This window comes from Perca fluviatilis, chromosome 15 (genome assembly GCF_010015445.1).
Source record: "Perca fluviatilis chromosome 15, GENO_Pfluv_1.0, whole genome shotgun sequence".
In the NCBI taxonomy this organism is placed as follows: Eukaryota; Metazoa; Chordata; class Actinopteri; order Perciformes; family Percidae; genus Perca; species Perca fluviatilis.
In genome coordinates, this window is record NC_053126.1 from 37,793,712 (window position 1) to 37,802,236 (window position 8,525).

Genomic DNA, 8,525 nt, shown 5'->3' on the forward strand with positions numbered 1-8,525 from the left:
GGCGTTGGTGATGACCTCCACACTGATGGCATCCTGCTCCAGCTCTGTACGGTCAGCATACACAATGGACACTTTCTCATAGATATCATCCCTTAATAGGTGCAGGGCTTCGTTCTGCCCCCTGACCCTCTGTCTCAGTTCAATGCCGATGGCTGCTGTATGTCGGAGCGCGGCCCATAGGCAGTCTCTATTTCAGCCACAATCCGCCCGGTAGCTCCAGCGTCGGTCAGATCCGGGTTTTATGGATGATATAGCGCCCGCGCCAGTCAGGCTGAATCTCAGTTGAACGGCCATTATCGCTTTTGACCAATGGTTTGCCCTTGCACAGCTTTCAAACCGGTGAATAAAGTCTTTCCAGGAGCCCGTTCCATCAAAATGGCCTGGCTTTAAAATTGAAATTCTTTCTTTATATCCATAATGTTCATCGTGTGATGACCGTGGCACCGACCTGGCCCTTTCCACAGCTGACTGGCCATGTCGGTAGGGGTCATGGTGTTGGGCATAGTTATCATTGTAGCCTATTACTCCACAACGTTCCACGGGCTGGGGCATGCAGGGTGGAAAAGGTGTCGAAGTGAACTGGGAGAGCGATGCGTGGGCCGGGGAAAAGGGGTTTTGTGCCGTACCGTTCATGGAGGTGAAAGGGTTAGCTAGCTGGTTAGCAACCACGTGGGATACGCATTTGAGCGGGGCTATTTTCCAAACCGTAAGGGTAAAGCTGCAACTGGGCTGGCTGCCATATGTTTTGAACAGTCACAGGTTTGCTGATAAAAGTACTCATTGTCTGCATTATTATGTTGTTCCACAGGCATTAGGAACGGGTTAGTCAACCGTGATGGCGGTGGCGTGGGGGGCAAAGCTAGGTTGAACGACAGCATCTGGCCTTGAACTGTCGCTTCGTCCGCGGCTAACGTTAGCTCCATGCTAGCCGCGAAAGGGTTAGTGCTCTTGGTGTATCAGCCGTCCATGTGGTTAACTGGGTCCATATTAGTGTCTCTTATATCCATAAAAAATGGGTTGGTGCTTACATTTGGTGTTTCCATCTCAACAGGTCTCTTAGTCCAAGCGCTAGCATTACCTCTAGTTCCGAGCGCGGTCATTCCACGTTCGACGACACTTTCTTTTTCTCTCACTCTTTTTTTCTTGCTTGTTAAATCCCGGACGGGCCCCTAGTGTTACCTCTTCAGCTTCCCAGCTCCGAACCGTGGTTGGGAGCAAGTTGGTTTCAACACTAGCTAGCCACGATCTTTTCCCATTGTATTGATAGCTAGGTAGCTGCTCCTCCTAACAAGACCCCGGCGTTCACAAAAATGCCTTTAACTGAAATCGGACACAACGGTTAGCTTTGTAAGACCTTGGGTTAGCTGTGAAGTGCTGTGACGAAATTCAACTGTACAAACAAACTGTAAATATATTATAGTTATGCCGGCAGCTGGCCACGGAGCCCCGGTAGCCCCGGATCCATTTGTGCAGTATCCACAAAGGGTGGCTTTTCCCTGGGTATGGAGCCCAGCAGGCTGCTGCTTTCTCGTCAGACAGTGTGGAGCTTCTAAAGTCTGACACGTCTTACCAAATTTGCAATTAGCCATCAATGTTCGTGATAATAATATAACTTTTAAAACAGAATTAAACAGATGTTAAAGTGTTCTCAGTTCCGCTGCTTTCAGGATAAAATACAACAAACTACTTGATAATTTAAAACAAATGAAAGGAAATAATTTCCAACTTTTTGTTATTGAACAAATTGAACATTGAATTGACAGTGCAGTTTTCTGCTATTTTCTTTGTGTCTCTCGCAGCTTTTCGCAACACTTAATACGTTTTCATTAAATTGCTTCAAAGTCTTAACTACATATATTTCATCTCAAGTCTCAACAGATAAGGATGTAAACTGCAAATTGACTGGTAGGCAGTGGCAAACAACCGCGAGATGGTATATCTAAGCTCTGACAGTTACTGATGACGTCATTGACATATTTTTTCAGTCATTAGCCTAATAAAATCACAGGGGGGACTCTATATTTCTTATCAACCTTTAATCAAGGTCAATCAACTCTTGTATTGATTTATTAAAACGCTTGCTTTGTGTAGCTTAGCCTTTCTAGTATTTTACAACCTATCCAATATATACAGTAAGAACGCACTTTTGCAGTGAGCTTAACTATCATTACCCATTTTTCAGTGTGTGCTGCAACACACTACTCACACTACTGGGTTTACCAGCGGTAAAATACACACAAACAGTCCCGGTAATTATGTCGCGCCCGTCGCATCTTCATGATAGTCAATCAAAAGATTGCCATAAAACAAAAACTAAGTTTATTGTCTGTCCTCGTTAGCAACTCTTTGTCCTTTCATGTCATTTTTGGCAAATTTTTGCTACAGGTCTATGTTGTTAGTATACGGGTTGAACAGACTAGTAAACTTTACTTCTCCACAATGATGTTTTGAGCTTAAAGTCGACTTCAAAGTTGCTGATCATGTGGTGTTGTCACTAACAACATAGGCCTGTAGCACCGTCACTGGCATGGAAAAGCCCAGTTCATTTTGAACTTTATTTGAAAGCACGCACGTTTGTGATATTAGGAGATATTGCTAGGGACGAGGAAGAGCAACCTCTAGCTGTTTGGATTTCTGCTATGCTAAAGGCCGTTTCCGGTCAGCTGTTTGTGTAAAGACATGCAGGAGCTATGTGCTAACATTACTGGCTGCTAGCATTGGATCACTGGATTATCGCACGGAGCCCAACGTAGGAGGTATTACTCACGCTACACTTAATGGCCATTTAAAATGGTGGCGCACCGTAATTAGGCATAAACCCAATGCATTTTTGCCAACGGTAAAACCGGTAATAGACTTTGCATTGAGTTTTTGTTTTGTCGCGAACTTTGATTGACTATCACGGAGACGCGCGATGCAGTTCCGAACCTAAGTACCGGAAATGGTCTCGTAAAGTTACCGCTGGTAAACCCAGTAGTGTGAGTATAGCGTGTTGAAGCATACACTGAAAAACAGTACGTTAGTTGAGTTCACTGCAAAATATGCTTGCTGATAAATTTGACAGGTTGCAAAATGCTAGAAAGGCTAAGCTACACAAATTAAGCCTCTTAAGAAAAACCAAAACAAGGGTTGTTATTAGGTTGATAAAATACATAAATAAAGCAGTCACTCTTGCTGTGATTGTTTTAGGCTAATGACTGAAATAAATGTCAATGACGTCATTATCGACTAGTCAACGTTGTTTTGACTTTCATCACATCAGAGTCAACTTTAAGAAATCTGAAGCAATGCAACCCCTAGTTGTTAGGTGACAAAATCACATGATCAGCGACTAGTTGACTTCAAGCTCAAAACAAACTTTGTGGAGGAGTAAAGTTGACTTGTCAACCCCTAGTAACTACAGTTTGTGTTTAATCAGAGCTGTTGGACTTTTGATATATGATGTGATGACTGTCCATCTAATCCATCAGATCCATCTAATCCATCGGTTCATCTGATCCATCGGCTCCATCTGATCTATCTGATCCATCTGATCCATCGGACCCATCAGATCCATCAGACCCATCTGATCCATCAGACCCATCTGATCCATCTGATCCATCTGATCCATCAGATCCATCAGATCCATCAAATCCATCAGATCCATTGGATTCAACACCTTTTATCATCACAGTAGTCGTCGTCCTGCTGCAGTTGGTGATCACTGCCCTTTACTTCTACTACAAGGAACGGACACACATCTGTTGTTTAGAGCACTGTAAAAATAATGGGCCGAAGCTTCTGGGTCTTAAAGGTGAAGCTAATGTAAATTTTACAGACTTTTTCCAGGGGTCCATTTCAGAGTCTAACCCTGATCTATGAGTCGATTTACCCTGAGATGGGAACTCTGAGTATTCAGTTCCTGAACAGCTGATTTGAGTTGTTTCAATTATTTCAGAGTAGGTAGACTCAAGCAGGCAAGGCAGCTTCATTTGTATACCATAATTCAGCAACAGGGCAATTCAAAGTGACATTACATTACAGAGCAGTTAAAAAAACGATTAAGAAATTAAAACAGATAAAAGACGAGAATAAAAGTTACCGTGCAGTATAACAAAATTAAACATTAAGAGCAGTAAAACCAGTTAAAAATATAAAAGCAGATAAAATACGGATTTTTATGGTGCTAGTATGGGACAATGTAAAAGCCGTTTGCTCTATACACCTAATCCACCAGCAATCCTTGCCATTCCCAAAACGGGCCCGTCCACCGGTCTTACTTTATAAATTCTCTTTATATGCTTATATAGATTGTCATACAGTTTTAACAATGCAACTTCAGTATAGGAAATCAAAGCGAGACACGGCAGGCAAAAACATTTGTTTTGTTTTTCACTGGTCAATTTTTAGGATTTGGGCTATTTGTGTTCAATAACATGTCTTCTTTCAGACTTGTGGTGAAAAAATTCCAAAAAATACACATTTAGGTCTTTATTTTACTATACTTTGTCTGTTAGTGTCCGTAGATTTCTCCTAAATTCAACAAAAGTTGGCGTTCTAAATCATCCCGCTGTCTGCGATCGCTGTCTGCACCCTGTCATGACATATACCGTTGGAAAGCTCTCTCTCTCCTCTACAATGCTGTCAATCATTACATTTTTTTTGCAAACGGCATTTGTCTTTACAACACTGGTGATTCGGAGCATTTTAGTAAAGCCACTGTAGCAAAGCGCTGTCAGAAGAGTGTGACTCGATCGCAAACATGTTTTAAACGTTTTTAAAAGGAGTTCCACAGTATTGCAGATGAATGATGTAAACACTTTGAAATTAAAGATTATGGATTATAATTCTGTTAATGATGGTGCTGCAGCCTCAGAATGGGATTAATAGGACTAGTACTTTTTTGTCCGCAGTGTTGCACCTAAATGAAATAGATTATAGGTTTAATACCATTTCACCAGTAATATTAGGCTATACTTATGATTAAATATGATAACACTATATTGGAATATATGCGTATTTACTCTAGCAGCAATTTTCTCCCATTCAAATTCTCTCTCTTTTGCAGCAGCCGCTGAGTTTTTTTTTTTTTTTAACTCGCTGTATGTGCGCATGAGTATTTCCGCCAACCAGTTTGTTTGTGGTTGTTACCATGGTGAATCGTAGAATCATGGCTCCATTCATGCTGCCTTTTTATTGTTGTGGTGCACACGCATGAACCTACTCTGAGTTGATTGAACCAACTTATATCAGCTGTTCTGAAACCAAGTTTCCATCTCAGGGTAAATCAACTCAGAGTTCAGGGTTAGACTCAGAGTTTGTTAAACCTCCTACCTGAAATACCACCCTGGTTTAGACCACTGACTGTTTGTTGAACTGAAGAGAGGAGTGATGATGCATCTGTGTGCTGTTATGTGTCTCCAGGCCTGTAGGGGGAAGCAGCCGGACAGACAGGAGGAAATTGAGCTGTTCCTGGAGCTGAAGGTGGGCTGACAGGGCTGACAACAACTGTGTGTTGACCCTCTTACATTGTCACATTCAGTGACAATTCTCACACCCATTTCATGCTTATTTTGTAAAAACTCTGTGATCTCGGGAATGGCTGGAGAGAATGAGAGAGATATGGCGAACCTGTCACCGTCAGTTTATCTTTTGCTCATTAGAAGTTCCTATAAACTATATTAAAAAACAAACAGATTTTTGTTTTACAATACAACATTTGAAATTGAAATAGAACGTGTTTTTTCCTTTTCATGGTCAAAAGGTAATAAAAGAAATATATTTTCATTTTCTATTTCATATAACAAAAAATAAAATCACTAGAAAATGAAAAAGGCCTGTTCAGTATATTCTGAGACCGGATGTCATCTCCAAGGCAACAGCGTTGATGTGCCAGTGTTGCTTTCAGCTCAGGCTAAAATGAATTTGGAAACCTATACTCTGATAATGCTTGGGGGGACTTTTATTTCATAACGTCACATTTATTTATTCCCCTCTCTCCCTGCCTCCCTCTGACTCTCTGTCTGTACCCGCCACAGACGTCTTCGCCCGAAGAGAGTCGAACCAGCTGAGGAAACAGACTTTCAGTTACAGCGCCGAGGTCTGATCCCAGCAAACTTTCTGTTGCTGCCGTTAAGTTGGCTGATCTGGCAGAGAGTCACCGGCAGTTCAGGATCAGATCCTGGGGATCAGACCCCAGTGCTGGGTCTAATGTTCTAATGTTGTGACCAGGTTGTGTCCTGGGTCCCTGGTGCTGACTGACTCTGGTCCATCTGCAGAGCTGGCGTTACCCGCACTAGCTAAGCTGGGAATCAGACCAATCTGCCGCGCTCGTGTTTTATTCATATTTCCTTTTGCAGATATGATATGCTTTGATGCACTGATGCCAGGCAGGCTGGCTAGTTGCTTTTAGTCTGAGTCTGTGAGATAACCAAACTTCCTTTGAATATAATGTGCAAATAAATAGAGATGGAAATAAATGTGTACATATAAAATAAAAGTCCCCTGAAATAATTAAAAGTAAAACATATGTTTTTAGGCTATTATACTATAATGACTAATGCATATGTTTATATTTATTGCCTCATTTATGTATTTCATAGCCATATTTATGTAAAGAGGTGCAAAAAACTGATGAGCAGCCACTCAGTAACTTAGTTTCCCTGCAGCCTGAGTTACACCTGAGCTACACCGGTGATGTCTTGGAAACCCAACATCCGGTCTCAGAATATGACTATAAAACAGTTTTCTAGTGATTTTATTTTTTGTTATGAGATAGACAATTAAAGCATGTTTTAAATTCCTCTCATGCACTTTAGACAATGAAAAGGAGAAAACACCTTGTATTTCAATTTTACATTTTGTATTTTAAAACGAAAATCAAACAAACATTAGTTTTTTGTTTTTTAATACCGTTTTATGAAAGGAAAATAATCAATTAATGCAGAACGCTTGTTTCAATCAGTTGACCAAAAGCTTGCTAAATTAAATTAAATTTTTGCATATTTCAGTGTTAGGATGCTTTTCGGTCCGTGTACTTTCTCGTTCATTCGATTTTCATTTCATAAACAGGTATTAAAAAACAAAAAATGAATGGTTATTTGATTTTCGTTTTCAAATACAAAATTTGAAATTGAAATACAAGGCATTTTTTCCTTTTCATGGTCAAAAGGGGATGGGAGAAATTTAAAATATGCTGTGATTTTCATTTTCTATTTCATATAACAAAAAAAACCCCACTCAAATAGAAACAAAAAAAGGCTTGTTTTTTCATATTCAGAGACCGGATGTTGTCATTTCCAAGGCAACAGCGCCAGCGTAGCCTACCAGTGTTGCTTTCAGCCCAGGCTAAAATGACTTTGGAAACCTAGCGTATACTCTTGATAATGCTTGGGGGGGGATTTTATATCATAATGTCACATGTATTTATTCCCCTCTCTCCCTGCCTCCCTCTGACTCTCTGTCTCTACCCGCCGCAGACAACTTCGCCCCAAGAGAGTCGAACCAGCTGAGGAAACAGACTTTCAGTTCACGGCTGTAACGTTACCGTTATATTACTGTTACCAATCCCAGCAAACTTTCTGTTGCTGCCGTTAAGCTTGCTGATCTGGCAGAGAGTCACCAGCAGTTCGGGATCAGATCATGGGGATCAGACCTCCGGTGCTGGGTCTAATATTCTAATATTAGCTGCTGCAGCTAGCTAGCAGCTAGCCACCAGCCCCGTGACCTCGGTCCCCGGTTCGCTCCCCGGTGCTGACTATTTCATAGCCATATTTATGTAAAGGAGGGCAAAAAACGGATGGCTACAGTTTCCCTCAACTGCGCCGGGACATTCTAACGCTTAACGTGAAAAAGCTTAACGTGGTTTAATGTACCTAAACAATGATCAATGATTACCAAATTTCTCTCTCATATTGATCCTCATAACCACTGAAAACTGTCAAAAAATCTAACCCAAAGTTCAATTATTATGGACGTTATCTGACTGATAACTGACTGATATCTGCTTGATCATTGTTTAGGTACATTAAACCACGTTAAGCTTTTTCACGTTAAACATTTTAGAATGTCCCGGCTGCAGTTAAGGGAAACTGTAGCCTATAACTTCCTTAGCAACTGATTATCCATTTTTTGCCCCCCTTTACATAAATATACATTAATATGGCTATGAAATAGATAATAAAATACATAAATGAGGCAATACATATGACATTAGTCATTATAGTTCAATAGCCTATACATATTGTTTTACTCTTATTTATTTCAGGGGACTTTTATTTATTCCGTCTATTTATATGCACATTATATTCAAAGGAAGTTTGGTTATCTCACAGCATCTTCCAGCCGTGAACTGAAAGTCTGTTTCCTCAGTTGTCTGCGGCGGGTAGAAACAGAGAGTCAGAGGGAGGCAGGGAGAGAGGGTAATAAATACATGTGACATTATGAAATAAAATTCCCCCCAAGCATTATCAAGAGTACAGGTTTCCAAAGTAATTTTTGCCTGGGCTGAAAGCAACACTGGTTGGCTAGGCTGGCCCTGTTGCCTT